General features: G+C 33.5%; 1 long non-coding RNA gene and 1 pseudogene across 1 annotated transcript; both read right to left on the bottom strand.

Annotated features, from left to right (window-relative positions):
- Nucleotides 1-319: 319 nt before the first annotated feature.
- LOC120146490 lies at nt 320-2,137 on the bottom strand (annotated as a pseudogene).
- Nucleotides 2,135-21,152, bottom strand: LOC120146485. The gene is made up of 3 exons (XR_005518228.1): nt 21,027-21,152; nt 20,726-20,800; nt 2,135-2,171 (listed from the first exon to the last, which is right to left on the bottom strand). It is a non-coding gene; the product is annotated as an uncharacterized LOC120146485 (long non-coding RNA).
- Between the last annotated feature and the right edge of the window lie 5,424 nt (nt 21,153-26,576).

The raw sequence follows: 26,576 nt of genomic DNA, 5'->3' as shown, positions 1-26,576 counted from the left end.
AAGGGTGGCACGTCCATGACTTGGCACTTCGATACATCCATTGATTTCTTGCAAACAATTACTCAGGACGTAACGACACTACGTCATGCTTAAGTAAAGTTGAATTATTCTTTTTATGATGTATTCTTAACACGTAAACTTGGATTTTTGGTTTGCTTTCGCTTTTGAGCGTGTTGTGCGCTCCAATTGCCCACTTATTATTGACCCTTACATCACTAATCTTGTTTCTCGACTTTTTCCTTTATCTTTTAATGTTGAACAATTTACTTGTGCTTTCTCTATGGATGGTCTAGATGTGTGATGTTTGGACATGATTGGGCTATTTACCGACACTCCAAATGCACCTTACATTGTTCCTCCCGATACTATGACACCTTGCAGTGAGTTGTCTTCCTTCGGAGGACTGCACCACCACCAGAACCGGCTGAGGATCCACAATCGGACGTGCACACTCAAATCCATCCCTACAACAAATTTTCTTATCAGTGGCATCTAAGTTATTGTCACTAAAACATCAATTTACGTCATTAGATGTATTTTTGTGACGTAAAAGTCGATGTCACGACGATCATCACCCTAGGTGTGTCACTAAATGTTAAAAGTGACGATGTATATGTTATCGTCATGTATTATTAAATATATAGCGACGCTAATGTATAACATCACCATTTAATTTGCATTTTTTGACAATTACTTTTGTCACCAAATGATGTACATTTTTATCATTAATAAAACATATCGACACCAATAACACAATAATATCATTTTATGTGACGAAAATAAAATTGTCACATTGTTAGTGACGTAGTATATCTTCACCTAATGGTAGCATGGATGACATTTATGTACAATGTCACTATATAATTGATATTCAATGACAATTATGTCACTAAATTATGTAAATTTCGTTATTGATAATTTATATCGTCACAGACAATTCATTAAAATCAATCAATATGTGACAAAATAGATATTCACATTTTTAGTGACATATAAATATTACCTAATAAAATTATGAATGACGTTTATGAATAAAATAAATTTATAATTTATATTATATGAGAGTTTGCTACGTCTTTAAGTTAAATAAGATTTCATTAATGAAAATTTATATTATCATAAATAATACATTAAAATCAATTTATATGTGGCGAAAGAGATATTTTTATATTTTTAGTGACATAATATACCGTTATCACTACCTAATAAAATTATAAATGATGATAAAATTATAAATGATGATTATGCATAATGCTACCATATATAATGTCACTAATATAGTGGTAAAACAAAAAATTGTCATATTTTTAATGACAATATATATTGAAATAAAATTATTTATACAAATCTAAAAAATATAAAATCGTTCAATTATTACAAAATAATAAAATTTAAACAAATATTTCACTAAATACATAATTGAAATCACTATTTTTATCCCAATATATTATTAATTAAAAATACAAAAATTAAATACATAAATTTCTTGATATCCGGGAATTGAATGCGCCGACTGCTGTTGCTCTCTACCCCAACTGCTGCGACCCGCTCCATCAGTGTCAAACTTGCCCGTACGATCTGACCAACCACCATGCACAAGCAATGAAGGAATGTCAGAAAGCAAGAAGATTAGGTTTTGATTTATGCTTTTTTAAAATCACGGGATGGTTATATAAATCCCTCAAAAAAAGAAAACATGTAAAGGGAGAGAACTTTTCGATTTGGAAAAAATTGTACCCCACTTGAAACAACTAAAGAACCTTGAATTCTCCAAACACCATGGCGACAATCCACATAACCACCCTACAAAATTAAACATCGAGTTGTCATTTTTTTCTTTCAATCTTCATTGTATTGAATTTGAGCAAAAGATAAACCAAATGAAATTGTTTGTTTACCAAAGCTTCGACTCTATCTTTCTCGTCTTGCTTCGAAGGTTGATGATCGGACGTCAAGGCCTCTGCTACACCGTTTTGGCTCAAAACAGCACGACAATCGCCTGCCTGCCTGAATTCGATACAAAAAGATCACCTTTACGAACCAATCCCGTGACACAACAAGTACCACCACCCACATCGTCCTTGAGCAAATCTATATCAGTGGATAAATATGCCTCTAATCGCATCATCAATGGCATCATCTTCGCCAGTTTTCGACACCTCCTCCATTACCTTTGAAGATACTAATTTTTTACCCATATTAATTGATTATTATTATTATTATAATTATTATTATTATTATAATTATTATTATTATTATTATCATTATTATTATTAAATATATTAAATACATATATAAATATTATTAAAAAATAATTAATTAGCCCAATCAACCGGCCCAAAACCCAAACCAAACTGAAACCCAAAACATTTAGGGTTTTAGTTAGGGTTTCCTAACCCTAATCCCATGCTCAGCCGCCTCTAGCCAGCCGCCTCAGACTGACCGTTGGATCTGGTACAATCCAACGGTCCAAGAGCCTCCAGATGGAAACCCTAGGGTATGATACCCTAGGGCCACACGGCCGCCGCTGCTGCTCTCGCCGCCTCCGCCACTGCCACGTCCCAAATGAAGACTCCAGAAGACCCAGCTGCCCTCCACACGCCATGGCTAAGGGGTGAGTCACCACTGGTAGTCCGGTGACTCACCGAAACCCCCTCTTCGGACCAGTCCGACGGCCACACCGGTGGTGGCTATAAAAGCCACCACACGAACCTAAAAAAAAAACAGAGAGGACGGAAACACAAACACAGAGAAAAGAAAAAAATATATACAGAAAAAAAAATATTACCAACGATCTCAGCAGCAAAGAACCAGAAAAGAAAGAAAAAGGAAGAAGAGAAGCTTACCGAGGAAGCCCCGACCACCGGATCTCACCAAAACCTTCGAACAACCGAAGGTACTTTTGTAGATTTGCTCCGATTAGGAGCCATTTAGAAGAAAAGAACATCGGGACCGTCCTTAGGACGGTCCGATCTATTTAATGGTTGAAAAATAAAAATTTCTGGCCACCAGATACGGTGGCCGGCGGTGACGGTCACGGCGACAGACGGTTGCCGTCCGATGACCGGCTTCCCTCCGATGAGGGAAGCTAGAGAGAAGCCAGAGCTCTCTCTGCTTGAGAGAGAAAGAAAAAAGATGAAATGAAGGCTGGCCCGAAGGGCCAGCCGTTTTGGACCTTTTATAGGCCTTCCCGAACGACGTCGTTTCGGGAAGGACTATGCGCGTAATTAGACAATAGTTAAACCCCGTCCGTAGTCCTTCTAACTTGTAAACTTTACATTTTAGTCACTGAATTGAATTTATAATACTTTTAATTTGATCTCGAGATTTTAATTTTATTTATTTTACTCATTTTTATTAAAATAATATATTTAGGATAAATAACAGAATTAATCCCTTAATTTTAATAAATAATATTTTAATCCCTAGTTTATATTTTTAATTTATTTTATTATAATATCCAAATTTTAGATAATTTTATTTTAGTCACTAAATAAATAAATAAGAAATAGCATGTTAATCCCTAATATTTTGATTAATTATGAATTAGGTTTTTAATTTTATTTTTACTATAATTTAGTCATTTATTTTAAATATATCGTTCTAGTTGTATTTTATTGTTTTAATTTTACTTATTTATTTATTAAATATTTTTATAGTAATAAATATTATATAATAAATAAATATTTATTTCAAATAAATTATTTTAATATTTATTTTTCAATATCGAAGAAAGGACAGTCTTAATACAACTGGATGTCCTATTCTGGTATTTTAAAATTAAATATTATAAAAAAAATTATTATTTAATTTTATGTAAATTAATCAATATCAAAGAAAAGAGCTGTCTTAAGGCACCTAGAAGTTCTTTTCTGATATTTTTAAATAAATAAATATTTTTTTTATATAATTTTGAAATAATAGGATTATAAATTAAATATATTTTTGAATTTTTAAATTTTAATAATAGAGACAATTTATAATTAAAAAGTACCAATTTTGGGCGTTGTAGGGGTGTTAATCCTTCCCTAAACGTAATCGACCACGAATCCCTTTTTATTATTAAAAAGAACAAATTTTTGGTTATAAACGCAGATCAGTTCATTTTTTATTAGTGTTTTCTTAAAACTCTTTTAAAAAATAACTTTTAGGTATTCGACCTACCTGACCCAAAAGGCCGATGGCGACTCTCAAATTATTTTCAAAAACATTTATTCACATCACTTTTCCCGTCAAGTAAATATTTCGTGCCCGGACGAAAACCGGTTACGACAGCTTGGCGACTCTGCTGGGGACCAGTCAAACTTTTAAAAATCAATTATAAATTGTCTCTATTAATTATAAATTAAAATTTCATATATTTAATCTATAATTTTTTTTATTATATACATATTATTTTTATAATGTTTATATATATATTTCATTTTATTTGTAAGTATTTTATTTTATTATTTTTTTCTGTCAGAGGTATGAACATTTCTCCTCACACACAACACTTGCATTGCATTATATAAAGCTCTAAAATTGAGTTGTCCCTTTTAAGTGGAGTGAAAGCGACGTCTTCGTGAGAATTTATTCTCCGTGTCAGACCTAGCAAAACTTTCGGGGTTCATATGCTTTATGTCTTCGTGAGAATTTATTCTCCGTGTCAGGCATAGAGAAATGTATTCCCTCGAATTGAACTCGATCCATTTTAGTCTGTGATGGACTAGGGTTGAGGGTTAGCAACCCAAGGGGGCACTAACAAGGACAATTCGGGTACCTTTATTCTTAGATCTGAAACCTTGCATATAAAAAACCTTAGAAACTCTTCCGATCCGAAGTCATGCCGAAATTTTGTCTAAAATAGGTGTACACACAGGAGAAATGAATTCTAACTTTCTAGTTTATTTATTTTACTGATTAAATTACATGTATATTTAAATTATTTAAATTTAGAAAAGCATGTTTAAATAAAAAAATATTTATGTAAATGTTATTATTGAATTTCTTTATTATGTAAACTAATTTATTTTATTTTTGTGTTCTTTATTTTTCTGTTTGCATAGCATCATACAGGATAAAAGACATTGATCCTTGTGTTAATTGTCTCATTGGAAAGCCTTCATCTATGGATAAAAAGTGTTCAAATCAAATAATTCTAAACTCAGAAGTAAGACAGTGGGCTGAGGACTTACAAAGACAAGAAGGAGACAGTCTGCAGGATGATTATGTATCTGACTTGGCCAGTTATGCTCCAGTTTCACTAAAAAGAAATTATATGCAAGATTTGCGAAGCATTTGGGAAAGTTGGGATTCAAACAAAAAATTGCAGTTTTATCAGACTTACGGAGACATCCCATATTTGCTCTATGTTGAAGTTGATGATGAATTACTCAGAGCCCTAATTCAATTCTGGAATCCAGGGTACAATTGCTTCACTCTCAATAAAGAAGACTTGGTCCATACTATTGAAGAGTATACAACTTTGTTACATATCGAAGGGGCTTTGGAGAATCGAATCTATTCAAAGTCAATTAAAACTCAACCCTTCGAGTTAAATTAGCAAAGATTGCCGGGTACGAGAAGAATGGGTAGTATCCCGTACAAAACAAAAAGGAGAAAGCGAAGGCATTGCTTGGACCAACATTAAAGAACTTATTCAGAGTCATCCAGATATTAAAGTACGATTCGATTTATTTGCTCTGGGTATGTATGGTATGGTCATCTTCCCAAAAGTATTGGGATATGTTGAAGCTGCAGTGGTAGATTTGTTTGAACAGTTACCGAAAAAGATTAATCCTGCCTCTGCAATCCTAGCAGAGACCTTCAGATCGTTAAATGCTTGTAGAAAGATAGGAGGTGGACGATTTTCAGGGTGTACCCAGTTGTTATATGTTTGGATCCGTAGTCATTTCTGGAAGACAGAAAAGGTTTCATACCGACGCTTTAATACGGATTACTCACCATTAAAAGAATTTCTGGAGCAGGAATGGCCGAAAGAAATTAAGAAAGATATGTGGATTAATGCCTTTCGAAATCTGCAAAGCAATGATATTGTTTGGCGAGCCCCGTGGCAAATACAAAGGGAATTCTTTTACAAATGTGGAGATTACAACTGGATAATGCTGCTCGGATTATGGGGAGGAATTGGATATGCACCACTTCTGGTTATAAGACAGTATGAAGGTCGCCAATTTATACCTGTCACTGCTGGATTACAGTCATCTGAGTTCGCATTCCATAGCAAAAATTATAAAAGAAGTATCATGGAAGCCGTTACAGCTTGGAAAACAACTTTTTGTATCCGAGCTAAAGCAGCAAAAGAAATGTTAACTCCTGATTATGAAGAATGGAGATCTGTCAGGAAAAACGAAAATATTCCTCTACCAGATCAAAATGAGGATATCTCTATGGAAGATCGCATTAAGGTGGTTCCGTCAGAGATTGAAATCTTGAGAGCTGAGTTTGAAGCAGAAAGAAAAGGCTGGTCGAAAGAATTAGAGCAAATGAGACAAGATAAAGCTATGTTGGGGGTTGACATTGACTTCCATTCATCACAATGTGCAATGTTGAGAAAAGATAAAGGAAAAGGTGATGATGAATTCAGAGCATTACAGAAAAATTACCAGGAGTTATACAAATCCCGAAAAGCATCAAGACCAAGCCAATCAACGGTACAGATGACTAGAGAGTTGAACATCGAGAAAAGTCGAGTTGAAGATCTGAAAGGAAAGAATAGCCGTCTACTCAAAAGCCTTGAGAAGGGAAAGCAAAAAATGGAAGATTTTGAGGTCGATAGAAGAGAGCGAATTATAAAACACAAGGCTGAACACCGCGAGATCATGAATGAAATGCAAAGAGAAAGAGATCGAGCCAAAGATTTAGAAGAAATGAAGAATCTTTAATAAATTTGAAGGTGAGAAAATATCATGTTCAAGGGATTTGAATCTGAAATGAACCAGTTGATTGCTGAACTTGAAGTCAGAGGCCAAAAGATGGAAGAATACAATGTTGAAAAAGAAAAATGGGAGCTGGAAAGAAAAAATTTCAACACCAGACTTGAGGTAGAACAGGAAGTGGCTAGAAATTGGATGCAAAGATGCAGAAACAAGGATGTTCAAATCCAGAAGCTTAATCAAAGAATGCAAGAAGCACGAACAAAACTCGAAGAAGATCTGGATCAGTCTAGAAACAAAAACTCAGAGTTTAACGCTTACATTTTGCAACTTGAAGAGTCATTATTTCAAGAAAAGGTTCGTCTAGGACCTAATGATCTCAAAGAAAGTAATGAGGAAAATGCTTCACTGCGAAGACGCATTAGAGATCTTGAAAAAATTATGCACAATTGTCAAGTCAGAATCACTGAGTTAGAGCAAACTCTTGAAGGAATGAATGAACAATGGCAAAAGTCAACTGATTTCTATGTGGAAAGAAGTGAAGAAAGAAGTAATATGGTGTTCGAGGCCATGGTTCAAATGAGCGAAGTTGCTAGATATGTTGGGGAACTAGCTGTTGAAGCCAAAATAATTGAGCATCAAGTTGATCCAGTTTCTAAGTGCGGAAAGAAGGTGTCATGGTTAATGAAAGAAGTTATAGAGCTTAATAGGAAAGCTATGCCTTATCTGTAGTTATGAACTATTATAAAGAAATTTTGTATGCCGATGAAAGTTGTTCTATGACAGTTAACTTTTTGGGATCAATACCTTTTTGCATACATACATTTTGCATACATTCATCATTCATTTCATAATTTTCTCTATGAATAATTTTATAATTTTTATTATTAAGATAAAATTCATTAATTAAAATTTGGAAAGAATAATATCAAAAGATTTTTCAATCGCAGTTATTCTGGCCAAAAGAGAAATACAACATCACTACGGTACTAGACAAGCTACTAAAAGAATTATGGAGGATAAAATACAGCGTATTGAGGAACAGCATCATAAAGAACAAGAAGAAATGAGAATGAAGCTGGAAAAATTGAAGCCAGTATTGCAAATTCACAAGACAGTATGATGAAGAAAATAGAGGACATGTTTAAAAGGCAGGCTATCATTGGAAAAATGCCTGAAAATCTCTGTATCTTTTGATCAAGAACCCATATATCCTCTAGGTTTTCCACCAGAACCATTTATCACTCTGGTACTACACCTATACAAATTAATGCTCGTACATCTGCATTACAAGAAACCAAACCACATGAAGATCAACAAGTGAATCCTGCATCTTCAAGCAAAAATCCGCTTATATCAGATGTGAAAATAAGGGATCTTAATACTGAGCATTTAATCCCAGATTTGAATGAGCTGAATGAGAAACAAAAAGTAAATGAAGAACTGACCAGACAGATCAAGAGCTTAGAAGAACGAATGAAATCCGTGGAAATAACTGAATCATTCTATGGGTTTGATGCTAGTGAGTTGAGTTTGGTTCCAGACTTAATCCTCCCCATCAAGTTCAAAGCTCCTGAATTTGATAAATATGATGGTACTACATGCCCTTCATCCCACATTACAATGTTTTGTCACAGAATGGCAGGATATGTGAAAGACGAGAAATTGCTAATTCATTGCTTTCAGGATAGTTTGACAGGACCGGCTTTAAAATGGTATACTCAATTGACCAAAGCCAACATTAGATCCTGGAAAGATCTGGCTAAAGCATTTTTAGAGCAGTACCGCCATGTAACAGACATGGTTCCTGATAGATGGACTCTCCAAAATTTGGAGAAAAAGAATAATGAAACATTCAGACAGTATGCCCAGAGATGGCGTGACACTGCGGCCCAAGTTCAACCACCTTTGTCAGAAAAAGAAGCCACAGTAATATTTGTCCATACATTGAAAGCTCCTTATTTAAATCATCTAATGGGGAATGCAACCAAAAATTTTGCAGATTTGGTCATTTCTGGAGAACTCATTGAAAATGTCTTGAAAAGTGGCAAAATTGAATCAAATGAGGGGTCTATTTCCAAAAGACCTATGTACCGAAAAAAAGAGAATGAAGTCAACAATGCAAATTCTTACAACAAGGATTCATCGAAAAGTGTTACAATAACCCAGCCAAGGGTTAAGAAAGAGGAAACAAACACTAATCGAGCAGATTCCAGAGGATCTCGAAAGGAAAATGAAAGGTTGTCTTTTACACCTTTACCAGTACCATATGCTGAGATCTATGACTCACTGTTAAAAGTAGATGTCATACGGCCTTATCCTTTGGTTCCCATGCAACCACCATTCCCTCCTTGGTATGATACAAAAGTACACTGTGTTTACCATGAAGGAATCACGGGTCATTCTATTGAAAACTGTTTGGCATTCAAAAGGGTGGTCCAAAATTTGATCAACACTGGAAAGTTGGAATTCAATACACCATCTGCATCAAATCATCCATTGCCAAATCATGGAGATAAAAACGTGAATGCAATTCAGGAAGAGAACAGAAAGAAAGCAAAAACTGACATTTCTGAAATTAAATCTCCGTTTGTTTGGGTATTCCAACAACTCTCTTTAGCTGGTATAATTCCACAACAATTCAGACCAAAGCAGAATGAAGGCAAGAATTATTGTGAATATCATCAGGAGAAAAGGCATAAAATTCAACTATGTCCTGAGTTTAGAGATTTGGTGCAAAAATTAATGAACAACAGAGAAATAGAATTTTTTGAAGAAGAACCAGGCAAAAAAGAAGATGATGTTTGCTCATCAGAGGATTCTAAACCAAGTCAAAGAATAAATGATCCTGTGATCATTCATGTGAAATCATCTACAGTGATTCCTGCACCAATAAAGCCGAAAGTAGTTATCACCACTCCTCTACCATTTCCATACAAAGATACCCGCAGGGTACCTTGGAATTATACTACCAATGTTTCAATGGTAGGAAGATCTGTTTCTCTAGAAAAAACAGAAGAGAAAATACAGAGTTTTGATACAACATCGACGTCTGAAGCAATAAGCGAAGTCGGTTTCTTTACAAGAAGTGGGAGATGTTACTCTCCCGAAACATCCAATGCTTCAGAACAAGGGAAAACAAAAGGAAAAGCCATGGCAATACCTCAGAAGGTATTTGAGGATGAATCCCCTCCAGTATTCAATGAGCCTGTGACAGAAAAACAAGCTCAAGAATTCTTGAAATTCCTGAAACATAGTGAGTATAGTGTGGTTGAACAACTACACAAACAACAAGCGAGAATTTCTATTCTTGATCTATTGATGAATTCAGAAGCACATAGAAATGCTTTGATGAAAATTCTCAATCAAACATTTATCCCTGAAGATATATCCCTCAATAAACTTGACAGAATTGTGGGACATATAGCCACTGACAATTACATAACGTTCACGGATGATGAAATACCGGAAGGCGGAATGGGGTCAGTAAAAGCTTTGAACATCACAACACATTGTCATGGTCATGTGTTGCCAGGAGTATTGATTGACAATGGGTCCGCTCTCAACTTAATGCCTCTAGTCACACTTCAAAGAATGCCTGTGGATCATCACACATGAAAGTTATCAGAATGTACGAGCATTTGATGGTACTCAAAAAGAGGTGCTTGGAAATGGAAATACCGTTGTTAATTGGCCCAGTCGTGTACAATATTGACTTTGTGGTGATGGACATCCACCCTACATATAATTGTCTATTAGGGAGGCCATGGATTCATTCAGCTGGAGTCGTTCCTTCTTCATTACATCAGAAATTGAAATTTGTTGTTGATGGACAACTAATATGCGTAGGTGCTGAAGAGAATCATTGCATCTGTAACAAGCGATGTTCCATATATCGACACCAATGAAGATGCTCTTGAATGCTCTTTCCGAGCTCTTGAATTTGTAAATGCAACATTTATTGCAGAAGGAAGCAAAATTCCATATCCCAGATTGTCTGATTGCACAAAAATGACGGTACAACAAACTTTAGGCATCGGAGCTAAAGCTGGGAAAGGTTTAGGAAAGAATCTTCAAGGGATTTCAGTTCTTGTAAATATACATATGAAGAAAGATCGTTTTGGGCTTGGATTTAAGCCCAATTTTCAGCAAAAGAACAAAGAGATGAAAAGAATATGTGAAGACAGAAAGGCAAGGTTGAAAGGAAAGAAATCCTTTGGGAACACATGTTTTCCCACAGTTGAAGACCACATTCAGATCAGGGGAACAATTAATGTAGAACAGCTTGTTGAAGCCTTTAAACAAGAAAAGTTGACGAAAGATCAAAACATAGTTGAAGAAGCTATGAATGGATTATTTATCAACATGATCATGAATGACAAAAAGACTGGCAAATACTTGGATAGGATTCGCCCATGTTTTCCTGGAGAAACACTCAACAATTGGACCACTGAAGATCTTCCTATAATTTTTAATATTAACGCAGAGTAATATTCAGAACTAATCTTTATGTTTAGCTCAAAAATATGAAAACTTTTGTTATCTTGTAAAAGAAATTATGTTAAATATAAGAAATTTTCTTTAAAATTTTCATATGGCAATCATTCTTTACATTTTCTTACATTTTTACATTTATTTCATAAATTTACTATATTCTTTCGGAAATATGTCCGACTTAAATTTGCAGGTGTCACCATGTTAATAGCATGTTTATTCCTAAATTTAATCCAGTGATAAATTTAGAGCTGCCTATATGTCTGGAAGAAATCAATGGGTGTGAGGATGAACTGGAATGTGATGTTCCTACTGAACTATTAAGATTGGTAGAAAAAGAAGACAAACAAATTCTACCCCACAAAGAAGAGGTTGAGACTGTGAATTTGGGAACAGATGAAGAAATAAAAGAGGTGAAAATTGGTACTACTCTAACCATCCAGATAAAACAAGAATTGATAAATCTCCTTCAAGAATTCAAAGATATCTTTGCCTGGTCTTATCAAGATATGCCTGGTTTAAGCACAGATATAGTGATACACAAGCTTCCAATCAATCCAGAATATAAACCGGTCCAACAAAAGCTCAGACGAATGAGTCCAGAAATGTTGTTGCAAATCAAAGAAGAAGTAATGAAACAGATCAATGCAGGTTTCCTACATGCAGCTAAATACCCAGAATGGGTAGCCAACATTGTTCCCGTACCAAGAAAAATGGAAAGTTCGAATGTGTGTGGATTACAGAGATCTCAACAAAGCTAGTCCGAAAGATAGCTTTCCATTACCTCACATAGACACATTGGTGGACAATACTGCAGGGCATGCATGGTTTTCATTTATGGATGGCTTTTCAGGATATAATCAGATAAAAATGAATCCTGAAGACATGAAAAAAACAACATTTGTAACCATGTGGGGCACATTCTGTTATAAAGTGATGCCATTTGGATTGAAAAATGCAGGGGCAACATATCAAAGAGCCATGGTAACTTTGTTTCATGACATGATGCACAAAGAGATTGAAGTGTATGTAGATGACATGATTGCCAAATCCCGAACTGAAGAAGAACATATTCAAAATCTGAGAAAGCTTTTCCAGAGATTGAGGAAGTATCAATTAAAGCTCAACCCCGCAAAATGCAATTTTGGGGTAACTTCTGGGAAACTTTTGGGATTTGTGGTCAGCAAAAAAGGAATCGAGATTGATCCAGATAAAGTAAAAGAAATTCAAGATCTTTCACCACCCAATACAAAAAAAGAAGTTCGAGGCTTTTTGGGAAGATTAAATTATATATCTCGGTTCATTTCTCAATTAACTGACAAATGTGATCCAGTGTTCAAATTACTTCGAAAGAACAACCCTGGAGTCTGGAATGAAGAATGTCAAGAAATTTTGGATATTATTAAGAAATATTTATCCAATGCCCCAATATTAGTATCACCAATGCCTGATAGACCATTAATTCTCTACTTGACGGTCTTCGAAAATTCGATGGGATGTGTACTAGGACAGCATGATGAATCTGGAAGAAAAGAAAAAGCTATTTATTATCTGAGCAAGAAATTTACCGATTGTGAAATTCGATATCCACCAATACAAAAATTATGTTGTGCCTTGGTATGGACTACTCGAAGACTCAGACAATATATGTTATATCATACTACTTGGCTGATATCAAAACTTGATCCTTTGAAATTCTTAATGGAATCACCAGCTTTGACAGGCAGAATGGCTAGATGGCAGATGTTATTATCTGAGTTTGATATTGTATATGTCAACCAAAAAGCAATAAAAGGAAGTGTCATAGCTGATTTTCTGGCCAGTCGTGTATCAAATGATTATCAGCCTTTGAACTTCAATTTTCCTGATGAAGATTTGTTGTGCATATCCATGAATGAAGAAGTCAGAACAAATGATGCATTTGCAACTTGGAAGCTTTACTTTGACGGAGCATCTAATGCTTTGGGACGAGGAATCGGGGCAGTGTTAATTTCTCCAGAAATATTTATTATCCCTTTACAAGTAGACTGGAGTTCTTTTGCACCAATAACATGGCGGAATATGAGCTTGTGTCATGGGTTGAAAGCAGCTATAGAAAGAAAAAAAATGTCTCAAGATATATGGAGATTCATCTTTGGTGGTGTATCAATTGCGAGGAGAATGGGAAACAAAAGATCCCAAATTGTTGGAATACCGAAATTTTACACTCAAATTAGTGAAAGAATTTGAGAAAGTTACCTTCAATTATCTTCCTCGAGAAGAAAATCAAATGGCAGATGCTTTGGCTACATTAGCTGCTATGTTTCAAGCAACTAAGAAAGTTGATATGATGCCAATCAAAATGCAAGTTTATGAAATTCCTGCACATTGTTATAGTGTGGAAGAAGAGGTTGATGGTAAACCATGGTATCATGATACTGCAATATATCAAAATCAAAGTTATCCACCAAATGCATCGGAAATTGATAAAAGAACCTTGAGAAGAATGGTTGCTGGATATTTTCTTGATGGCGAGATTATGTATAGAAGAAGCAATGATCAAATGCTATTGAGATGTTTAAATACCAGCGAAGCTCGAAACATCATTGAAGAAGTACATAGTGGAATATGTGGAACACATGCAAATGGTCTTTCCATGGCCAGAAAAATAATGAGATATGGATACTACTGGGCTACCATGTACACAGATTGCATTGATTATGCAAGGAAATGTCATAAATGCCAGATATATGCAGACAAGATTCATGTACCCCCATCTCCTTTACATGTAATGACAGCACCCTGGCCATTTTCTATGTGGGGAATAGATGTCATTGGGGCAATCACACCAAAAGCATCGAATGGACATTGCTTCTTCCTTGTGGCAATTGATTATTTTACCAAATGGGTTGAAGCTACTTCATATGCCAATATTAAGAGGTCCACAGTCTGTAAATTCATAAAGAAAGAGATAGTTTGCCGGTATGGCCTACCAGAAAGGATCATTACAGATAATGCTCTGAACCTGAACAACAAAATGATGACCGAACTTTGTGCGCAGTTTAAGATCAAACATGCAAACTCAGTGGCATATCGTCCAAAGATGAATGGGGCAGTTGAAGCAACAAACAAGAACATCAAGAGAATAATTACAAAGACCACTGAAACTTATAAAGATTGGCACGAGAAGTTACCTTTTGCTTTATATGCATACCGAACTACTGTTAGAACATCTACTGGGGCAACACCGTTTTCTTTAGTCTACGGAATGGAAGCAGTCTTACCAATTGAAGTTGAGATTCCATCGCTTCGAATATTGAGAGAAACAAAATTGGATGAATCTGAATGGATCCAAGCTAGATTTGATCAATTGAACCTTGTTGAGGAGAAAAGATTGAAAGCTATTTGCCATGGACAGATGTATCAGAAACGGATGATGAAGTCTCATGACAAAAAAGTACATCCAAGAGAATTCCAAGAGGGTGATCTAGTACTAAAAAAGATTTTGCCTATACATAAAGATTTCCGTGGGAAATGGATGCCTAATTGGGAAGGGCCATACGTTGTGAAAAAGGCCTTTTCCGGAGGAGCGTTGATCTTGGCAGAAATGGATGGAAAAATTCTAAGAAATCCAATAAACTCGGATTCTGTCAAGAAATATTATGCTTGAAGAAAAAAAAGAGAAGAAAGAAAAGAAAGAAAATAAAAAAAAAGAAAAAAAAAGAAAGAGAGAAAAAAAAAAAGGGGTCAAGGTGAAAACCCGCAAAGGGCATCTTGTAACCAAAGGAAGGATTTGAGTTGAAAACCTGAAAAGGAGGCTCAAATACAGGTTGATATTAGGCATCTGGCAATTGAACTCTCTTAAGATTTTGACAGTTTGGGAGAAACATCACATCTACAAGCATTTCGACAACGTTTGAGATCTTCCAGACAAAAGCTTACATTATTTCTCTAAATTGTGTCACTTGATTAATTAGAAATACTTATGCTTATAATTTGTTGAGACATTTGAATTTTTATCATTCTTATGCTTTCCATAACTTTGAATACAATTCTATCTATTTCAAGTTCAATTTATTTGAAATTCAATTTATTTTCGAAATTTTAATTTATTCTTCTATGAATTAACATAATTTTGAAATAATTTAAAGATTTCTGAATATCACTTTATGTTAATACTTTTAAATACATGGAATACAAAGTAAGCCAATCATCACCATCTTAAAGCCATGAACATCAAGATTGTTACACGAGATGCTACCGACAACAAGGTCGAATCCGCCAAATCTACTCATCAATTGCTCCAACCGATCACCATTCAGTTCTTGCACCTCTGTTTTCAAAGATATACTAAGACAATAAAAGGCGATCTTTGCAGCACTGATTCCAGCAAAAAGAAACAAGACATTGATATCACTGGGAAACATGTCTCTGTACAGATCCTTGTGTATGGTTTTTAAGGAAACCTAGAAGCATTTCCAACTCATCAGGTTCAAGTGGAGCAACTTTATTCTTTCCAACCCATACTAGATTCCATTTTCAGCACTCATCAAGAACATACTTCTGGATACTCAAAGGTGATTCATTGTCATAAGCTTCAAGAGCTTTACAGATCCTTTCTGTCAATTTGGCATTTCATGTACATGTTTATAAACAGTTCATCTTTGTTCTTGGATCACATGAAAGCCATCATTTCTTTGTCAATGGAAAAGCATCAGCACATGGAGGAAGCAGAATAAGAGAAAATCTGTTCTTAATTGGCAGAATTATGATATAGCCCTTTTTAGTATAGTAGCATGGAAATGCCTCGAATCTACAAATTCTGGCTCTACATCAAATAAGTATTGTGATATCCTAGTCCAAACATTAACTGAAAAATGAATTTGCCAATAGCATCTTCTGGAAGTGTTCTTTGAGTTATCTGATCTGGTTTGGCAGAACCAATCATTGAATTTGGAAGATGAATGTACTCATAGCATCTTCTGGAAGTGTTCTTTGAGTTATCTGATCTGGTTGGACAGAACCAATCATTGAATTTAGAAGATGAATTTGCCAATAGCATCTTCTGGAAGTGTTCTTTGAGTTATCTGATCTGGTTTGGCAGAACCATTGAATTTAGAAGATGAATGTTCATAGCATCTTCTGGAAGTGTTCTTTGAGTTATCTAATCTGGTTTGGTTGAACCAATCATTGAATTTAAAAGATGAATTTGCCAATAGCATCTTCTGGAAGTGTTCTTTGAGTTATTTGATCTGGTTTGGTAAGAACTACAGAACCAATCATTGGAATTAAAAGATGAACTGCATGATCGTCTTCATTAAGAAGTTTCTTTTCAAGCTTCTTTTGCTTATTCCTTTCCCAAAAATCATAGCCCAAGTTTCGCCTTTTCTTGTAATTGGGATCATTGCATAATGGCTTCCCATCTTGTACCGAAAGAAATGTGTCAGTAACATTAGTCATTTGAGCAGCACATATAAAATCTATCAATTTTGCAATTGATGAATCTGGACCACGTTTCTTCAGGGCTATTTGATGTTTCAGCCTCTGAGAATCCCATTTTTGTCAAGTATAACAGTTTATTCTCCTCATCAGAATCAGAATTCAAGATTTCTCGGTATTAGAAGAACTATCGATATCTGTGAAATCATATTGAAAGGTCACTTCATAATCAGATGAATTGTTATCAGAATCAACATGTTGCTTGAATACAAGCTTTTCAAGAGCCTATACTATTGAGTTTTATTCTCAAGAGGTTTTGTGACATAATATCTACATCTACATTTGTCAAAGAGGATAGATTCTCTGATTTGAAGAAGAAAGATCTATTGGGTTTTTACAATTGAAGAAATACTCAATTCACCAATTTGAAATCAAACAATTTAACATTCATGCATCATATTTAGGCATTTTCAAAAATAGATGCATTTTCATTCATTTTTATTCTTGTTGAATTTCTAACATGAATTTCAAAGATTTTAGCAAAGATTCAAATCTATCATTTGATGGATTGACATTTCCAGAGAAGGTTCATAATGAGAAGAACTCATCTGAAGAAGGAAGAAGAAATTCATAATGAGAAGAATTTGTTCAACCTTTTACCTGAATTCATCAAATTGATGGATTGACATTTCCAGAGAAGGTTCATAATGAGAAGAACTCATCTGAAGAAGGAAGAAGAAATTCATAATGAGAAGAATTTGTTCAACCTTTTACCTGAATTCATCAAATTGATGGATTAGCTTTTCCAGAGAAGGTTCATAATGAGAAGAACTCATCTGAAGAAGGAAGAAGAAATTCATAATGAGAAGAATTTGTTCAACCTTTTACCTGAATTCATCAAATTGATGGATTAGCTTTTCCAGAGAGTTCATAATGAGAAGAACTCGTCATCTGAAGAAGGAAGAAGAAGTTCATAATGAGAAGAACTTGTTCAACATTTTGCTTGAATTCATCATTTGATGTATCAACATTGCCAGGTAGAGTTCATAATGAGAAGAACTCATCTGAAGAAGGAAGAAGAAATTCATAATGAGAAGAATTTGTTCAACCTTTTACCTGAATTCATCAAATTGATGGATTGACATTTCCAGAGAAGGTTCATAATGAGAAGAACTCATCTGAAGAAGGAAGAAGAAATTCATAATGAGAAGAATTTGTTCAACCTTTTACCTGAATTCATCAAATTGATGATTAGCTTTTCCAGAGAAGGTTCATAATGAGAAGAACTCATCTGAAGAAGGAAGAAGAAATTCATAATGAGAAGAATTTGTTCAACCTTTTACCTGAATTCATCAAATTGATGGATTAGCTTTTCCAGAGAGTTCATAATGAGAAGAACTCGTCATCTGAAGAAGGAAGAAGAAGTTCATAATGAGAAGAACTTGTTCAACCTTTTTCTTGAATTCATCATTTGATGTATCAACATTGCCAGGTAGAGTTCATAATAAGAAGAACTCGTCATCTGAAGAAGGAAGAAGAGTTCATAATAGAAGAACTTGTTCAATAATTCTATCACATAAAGAGATAGATTATCATCAGCCTTTCTGGAGAAAGTTCATAATGAGAAGAACTCATCAAGAGTTTATTCAACCTTTTGAATGACTCTATCACAAAAAGAAATAGGTCAACATCATCCCCAGCGGAAAGTTCATAATGAAAGAACTCATTTTGAAAGAAAGAGAAGATTTATTCAATCTCCATTATGATCAAGTGAAGCCAAATGGATAAAAATTTATTATCTTTTCATCTTTGCCCTATTCTTGTTACACAAGAATGAGCAAAGAGGGGCAGCTGAAGATACTAATTTTTACCCATATTAATTGATTATTATTATTATTATTATAATTATTATTATTATTATTATCATCATTATTATTATTAAATATATTAAATACATATATAAATATTATTAAAAAATAATTAATTACAAAGCCCAATCAACCGGCCCAAAACCCAAACCAAACTGAAACCCAAAACATTTAGGGTTTCAGTTAGGGTTTCCTAACCCTAATCCCATGCTCAGCCGCCTCTAGCCAGCCGCCTCAGACTGACCGTTGGATCTGGTACAATCCAACGGTCCAAGAGCCTCCAGATGGAAACCCTAGGGTATGATACCCTAGGGCCACACGGCCGTCGCTGCTGCTCTCGCCGCCTCCGCCACTGCCACGTCCCAAATGAAGACTCCAGAAGACCCAACTGCCCTCCACACGCCATGGCTAAGGGTAAGTCACCACTGGTAGTCCGGTGACTCACCGAAACCCCCTCTTCGGACCAGTCCGACGGCCACACCGGTGGTGGCTATAAAAGCCACCACCCGAACCTGAAAAAAAAACAGAGAGGACGGAAACAGAAACACAAACACAGAGAAAAGAAAAAAATATATACAGAAAAAAAAACTATTACCAACGATCTCAGCAGCAAAGAACCAGAAAAGAAGAAAAAAGAAGAGAAGCTTACCGAGGAAGCCCCGACCACCGGATCTCACAAAACCTTCGAACAACCGAAGGTACTTTTGTAGATTTGCTCCGATTAGGAGCCTTTAGAAGAAAAGAACATCGGGACCGTCCTTAGGACGGTCCGATCTATTAATGGTTGAAAATAAAATTTCCGGCCACCAGATACGGTGGCCGGCGGTGACGGTCACGGCGGCAGACAGTTGCCGTCCGATGACCGGCTTCCCTCCGATGAGGAAGCTAGAGAGAAGCCAGAGCTCTCTCTGCTTGAGAGAGAAAGAAAAAGATGAAATGAGGCTGGCCCTTCGGCCAGCCGTTTTGGACCTTTTATAGGCCTTCCCGAACGACGTCGTTTCGGGAAGGACTATGCGCGTAATTAGATAATAGTTAAACCCCGTCCGTAGTCCTTCTAACTTGTAAACTTTACATTTTAGTCACTGAATTGAATTTATAATACTTTTAATTTGATCTCGAGATTTTAATTTTATTTATTTTAGTCCTTTTTATTAAAATAATATATTTAGGATAAATAACAAAATTAATCCCTTAATTTTAATAAATAATATTTGAATCCCTAGTTTATATTTTTAATTTATTTTATTATAATATCCAAATTTTAGATAATTTTATTTTAGTCACTAAATAAATAAAATAAAGAAATAGCATGTTTAATCCCTAATATTTTGATTAATTATGAATTAGGTTTTTAATTTTATTTTTACTATAATTTAGTCATTTATTTTAAATATATCGTTCTAGTTGTATTTTTATTGTTTTAATTTTACTTGTTTATTTATTTAAATATTTTTATAGTAATAAATATATATATAATAAATAAATATTTATTTCAAATAAATTATTTTAATATTTATTTTCAATATCGAAGAAAATGACAGTCTTAATACAACTGGATGTCCTATTCTGGTATTTTAAATTAAATATTATAAAAAAAAATTATTATTTAATTTTATGTAATTAATCAATATCAAAGAAAAGAGCTGTCTAAGGCACCTAGAAGTTCTTTTCTGATATTTTTAAATAAATAAATATTTTTTATATAATTTTGAAATAATAGGATTATAAATTAAATATATTTTGAATTTTGAATTTTAATAATAGAGACAATTTATAATTAAAAGTACCAATTTTGGGCGTTGTAGGGGTGCTAATCCTTCCCTAAACGTAATCGACCACGAATCCCTTTTTATTATTAAAAGAACGAATTTTGGTTATAAACGCAGATCAGTTCATTTTTTATTAGTGTTTTCTTAAAACTCTTTTAAAAAATAACTTTTAGGTATTCGACCTACCTGACCCAAAAGGCCGATGGCGACTCTCAAATTATTTTCAAAAACATTTATTCACATCACTTTTCCCGTCAAGTAAATATTTCGTGCCCGGACGAAAACCGGTTACGACAACCTTCTTATCTAAATTCTTTGCCACGAATTCAGTTGCTTTTGAACCTCCATGCCCATCATAAACACCAAAGAAAGCCTGAAAAAAAACAAGCCGCTAAAATTTCAATTATGCAAAGATTAAATGGGAAATTTGCATTTGTAGTCCCTGTCAAAAATTAATACTAACTTTATTTTAGCCTTTTTCATCACAGAATCCCAATTTTTTTTCTAATTCTTAGTTTCTACCTTAAATTTTCTATGCATTTAATGTAAAATGATAGAGAATGTTTGATTCAAAGAAGAAACTTAGAGGTAAAAAATACCTGTTTGGGATATCCGTCAAGATCAACGGCAGCAGAGTAACGGTCTTCCATTTTCCCTCTCCTTCCTCCCTTACAATAAACAGAATACTCGTCCCCTTCCACCTGAACCTCCTCCTCTCCTCTAGGCGTCCTTCTTTATTTTCCTTTTTTTTTTCCTGAAACAAAAGTAATGAAAATAGGGAGAGAGTTTCATTACCTTGGTTGTAGGATAAACTTGCCGGAGCATTTCCACCAACGTTGGTCGTTGGAGTTAACAAAATCGAGAGATCGAGGCTCTTTTTTAGAGCGTTTAGGGTCATTTTTTGAACTCCTAATCTTCGGGTTTGGTGTTAGGAGAAGAGATTAAAACTTTTGGGGGTCGTTCTGGGTATTTAGGGTCCGTCCGGCCACCACTGATGGTGCCCGGTGGCGTTTTTTTGACAAAGTCTGCAACGTTGGTGAGAAGAGAAGAATGGAGAGTATCTGAGTGAATTTTTTAGGGTTTGCACGCAAAATGAATCAAAACAAAAAAAAAAGATGGATTTTATAACATAAGTGTAGGGATTATTTCTCCTAGGGTCCCTTCACTATTGCCATGTTTCTACAAAATGATTATCTGTTTGTTCTTTTTTTTATTTATTGTATTTCGAATTTACATGCCCTATTTATGTTATATTTCCTTTTGTTTTCATGCGACTTGTAATGGTTTAGAAATAGAAATTCATGTTTAGATCCCCATATTTACCCACAGATTTCTATGTTCGTCATTTGTTTTATTATTTTTAATTTAATTCAAAATACTTGTCCTTATTTTGCTATTTCCTTTTTTTTTATTTGTTTATTAGAGTTAGCTTTGTGGATTATTTACGCTTACAATCCGTCCAAGTTTTAGCATATATCAATTGAGCCCCTCGACTAGTTTGAATGCCTTTTAATTTTATCTGTTTTTTACCTTTTATTTTTGTATTTATTCAAATTTCGTCACCATTATTACGCTTTTTCAGTCTGCATGTTTATGTTAACTAAGATTTTTATTTATATCATGATATATTAGGCGTGTATTAATACCTTATTAATGTTTTAAATACGCTTGTTTATTGCTTTAAATAACGTAGTTTGTCGTCTGCCATTTATTATGATTTAGTGTAATATTCCACTCTTTGTTTTATTGGATTTTTTAAGACCTTAATTAGTGATCACCCATCTTATTTTTCCATTCACCATTATTTCTAATTTTATTGTATTTTATTTTAATTTTTTAAAGAAAACTCTCCAGTGGTCTTTATGATTCTGATTCATTTTTTTAATATTTTAGTTTTTTAAAAAAAGCTCAACTCATGATCTTTATTATTTATGATTTCGTTTTGTTAGATTAAAATTTTGATCTAGCTTGATTGTGTTTCCTTTTTATAATTAGTTTACCTTTTATTTTATATTTATGTTTGTATTTTATTTACTTGTTTCACAACATTTATGAGTATGCATTTTTTTTTATCTTCTTTTAAATTTAGGTTACTTGACCTTAGATTAACTCACAGGTTTAGTTTTTTTAATTAGTCCCAATGAACACTTAGATTTTAGATTTAAAGCCTCCATCTTATTGTTTTTATAATTTAAGAGTTTTATAATTTAATTTTTTATGACACTTGTTTTATAATATTAGTTTTTTTTATATAAAAGAGTACTATTTTATATTTTAAAAATTATTGATGTTATATGTATCTAAATATACTAAAACTTTATGGGTATTTCTATGATCAAGTATAAATATCTATTTATTTCCTAAACACTTTGATGTAACATCATGAAAATCATCGAAGTATAAAAAATCATCTGCTCATTTCTTTTAACGATTTATTATTTTATGTTTTACTCTAAAAAAAACTTTGAATGTAAGATAATCTAATAAAGAATAATGACAATAAAATAAAAAAAACACAAAAAACTCTATAAATTACATTATTTAATAAGGTTGTTAGATTATCTTATTTTTAAACATTAACTGACATAATTTCATGACGTCTTTTAAAATCATTACATAAAAAAAAGATAAAACAAGTGACAAATAATTAATTTTGTCATGTTAAAACTATTTTTTGTGACAATAATAAAATGTCACTTTTAGTGTCTTATAAAATATGACAAATTAAATTGTCACGAATAAAACTTGTTAGTGACAAATGTGTAACGCCACTAATTCAAATTCAATCTTCATTATAAGAAATCGTCACTAATACATGTTTTTTCATTGGAGACGATTTTACAACGTCATTATTTTATTTAAATGTCATTAAAAGGTTTCCCACCAAAGAATTTGTGGGAAGATTTTGGCGCCAAACATATAGTGACAAAAATCAATGACCATTTTTAAAATTGTCATAAAAGATATACCATTAATCAATAAATATGACGAAAATAAAAAAAAGGTCAAATTATAGTATGTTTTGTGACGATATACGTAATGTCATATAGAATTTTTGTCATAAATTGACAAATTTGTTGTAGTGATGAAGTGCATAGTCATCTCAACTCCATCGAGACCAACTTTGCAAGATTTTGTCTTACCTCTGCCCGGGTACCTCTCATTGCGGCCGCGACTGTCATTAGACACAAGGAGTATTTCTATTCCTTTTCTTATGCTTTAATTTTTCATATTAGGACAATATGCTTTAAGTGAGGGGGTAGAGACTGATTGCGTTGGTTTTCTCTCGCTTGTTTATATGTTTGATTTGAGTTGCCTTAGTTGAGATGTTTTATTACCAATCTTGACTTTTGCCTTGTTTCATTGATTACCTTATGAGTTTGTGATCTCGCTTTTATCAGAATTAGGGTGCATGATAGTAAAATGGTTTGACTAGTGTTTACTTTAAATTTTGCTTGATATCTCATACGTTTGCTGATTGATATGTTTCTTGACTCGATACACATTACACTTTCATGTGAAGTTTGAGTTTAAATGAGTATATTTTTATTCTTGGTCATTTGTTTGATTGAGTGTTCTAGACTAATGTTGGTATTCTAGAACTTGTGAGTAAATGCATATTGAGACTACATGTTTTGAACTTGACGCTTTAATATGATAGGGGAATTTTGGATTTACCCAATTCTCTTCCCAAAATTGCCTACCCATATATGTATATTCATTAGTGAATCAATTTTGTGTCTTTACCCGTTCTTTGTTTTTATCACATTGGAAAAAACTGAAACCTTTTTACTTTTTATTTTTACCCTCTTTTGTTACCATTTTCAAGACAAAGATTGATTTGTTCCACAAAAAAAACAAAAGAAATGATTCGAACAATATTCTAACACAACCGAAAAATGATATATATATATATATATATATATATATATATATATATATATATATATAAAGAAAGATTGAAAAAAAGGGAAATTGGTTGTTTGATTTTTGCATTTGTTTACTTGGTTTATTTTGTGCTTGAACTTATATATTTTTATATCTCTTGTCTTGATGTTTTCACCCTATGTTTGGCCATTTTTCTCTATCTTAACCAAAGCCTCGTTACAGCCTTTTCAAAGACCCTTTGACTAAATGCATCTTGTTCACTTTAGTGGTGGAGACTTGATTTTCTTATAAGCATATGATAATGTCATATTTGATTTCGGCTTGAGAGATTTCTTTTACTCAAAACACTATGAGCGAAAATGAGTTAATCTTTATGAGGTATTGAGTATTGTTACAATGAAATTGATGGATAATTGAGATATCTTGTTTTGCCTATACTTGTTGCCAGTTGTGCCTTTTATTTACTTGACACTTTGCTTCCTATAGTTGTTGTGATCATGGACTAATTTGGTATTCTTTGATATATTGTGAGATAACAGATGATAACTTGAGATTTTGAGATTTGATTAAGGCATGCTTGAGGTCAAGCATTGAATAAATGAGGGAGAATTTGATGAGTGTTTTTTTTTATTATTTTATTGTTAATTATTCCTTGTTGATTCCTTGATATAATTAGTCCTTGTTGATTCTTTGATATTGTTGATTTGGGTTTTTTTATTCATTTTTGCACATGATTTTAATTTCTAGAAAATAACTTTAAACGAGCATGTTCTGTAGCTTTTTTATTTTTAGAATCAAGGTTGGGCACATGAGCAAGACTTGGGGCTTGACGATGACTGGAGTGGCAGATTCTGGTAGTCCAGTCAGTGATAGTTTCTAGAAGACGATACAGTCAGCAACATCTAGAAGGAAGGACGAGCGGATGACAATTGCTTAGGAATTAAGATTTAGTTTGAATTTGAATGTTTTGGAATTATCAACTTATTATTTAGGATTTCATCTTTCAATTATTTAGGTTTTTATTTGAATATATTATTATGATTATCTTTAGGTTATCTCAAGCTATAAATACATCTTAGGTTAAAGCTTGAAGGAGGTACTTGGCTTTCATTTGTTCTTGGGTTTTCTTTTACTTTAATAAAAGTTTGCTTCCTTTTTCAACTTCGTTTTTATTTTAAGTTATTATTTTACTTTCTTTAAAATATATTAAGTATGATTTCTATCATGCTTGGCTAATTTTCCAATTACCCGATGGCTTATCGATTACTCAACTCGTTTCATGAGAATTCAAAAGCAATTCATACCTTCGGATATCTTTTTTGATTTTCTACAAACTTGGATTGAGAATCGATCTTTCCTTTAAAAATCTTATCACTTTCAATTCAAAAAGCACATATTGGTTTGATTGATGTTCTGATTTACCGTTGGGGAGAAGAGTTGGCTTGTAGCAAATTCAACTTCCTAAGAACACACTTAGTAGCGATCTGCTAAGGGAAATTGAGATTAGATTCGATTGACACTAAAATCTGAGCACAGTCTTTTCTAACACTTAAAATTACTTTGGTGTTAACGAAGATAACCGTAGTCAATCCAAACAAGGACTGAATTCTGAAGATTGACTTTGAAAATTAGTTTACCATAGAGAATAGTAAGTTACAAAGGTTGGGCCTTGTAGACTGTAATCGGCAAGAATCTCGAAGTACAATTTCTTTTAGTGATCGAGACAAATTGAGACGAAGCGAAGCTGGAGGCTATCCTTCATCATAATTATTTTCAACAATTACTTTGATTCATTAATTTATTTTTTTTACTTTATTCAATTTATTTAATTGTCTTTCTACTAAACCCTTTTTACTTTTTTCTTACAATTTTCTTGGATCAAGATCAATACAAACCGACGTAGTAAATTTTTAAGTCCCTACGGATCGATCCTTTATTCTCTATATTACGCTTTAAAAATGTTTTATTTATTTACCATAACCACGCTTGTGAATCACAATTCATTATGTTTTTAAACAGATGAGCACATATTGTGCAAGGGATGGAATCCTTTATTGCAAGGCGACCAACACTTATACATCCAAAGGTGAGATTTATGTCATGAAAGTAAATAAAATATATTCGTATTTAGATATGCGTACGAGGGTCAGATCCTAGAAATTAATTATAGATGTGGAAGGTGAAATAAATCATAAGAACTGTGCTCATGACCGGGTTGATTTCCTACAACATCGTCCTATGGTGGCACCATTTCTCTCAGT

Source organism: Hibiscus syriacus, unplaced genomic scaffold, assembly GCF_006381635.1.
Source record: "Hibiscus syriacus cultivar Baekdansim isolate YM2019G1 unplaced genomic scaffold, ASM638163v2 tig00110927_pilon, whole genome shotgun sequence".
Lineage (NCBI taxonomy): Eukaryota > Viridiplantae > Streptophyta > Magnoliopsida > Malvales > Malvaceae > Hibiscus > Hibiscus syriacus.
The sequence above is the reverse complement of the archived record's forward strand: the minus strand, read 5'-3'. Positions and strand labels throughout refer to the sequence as shown.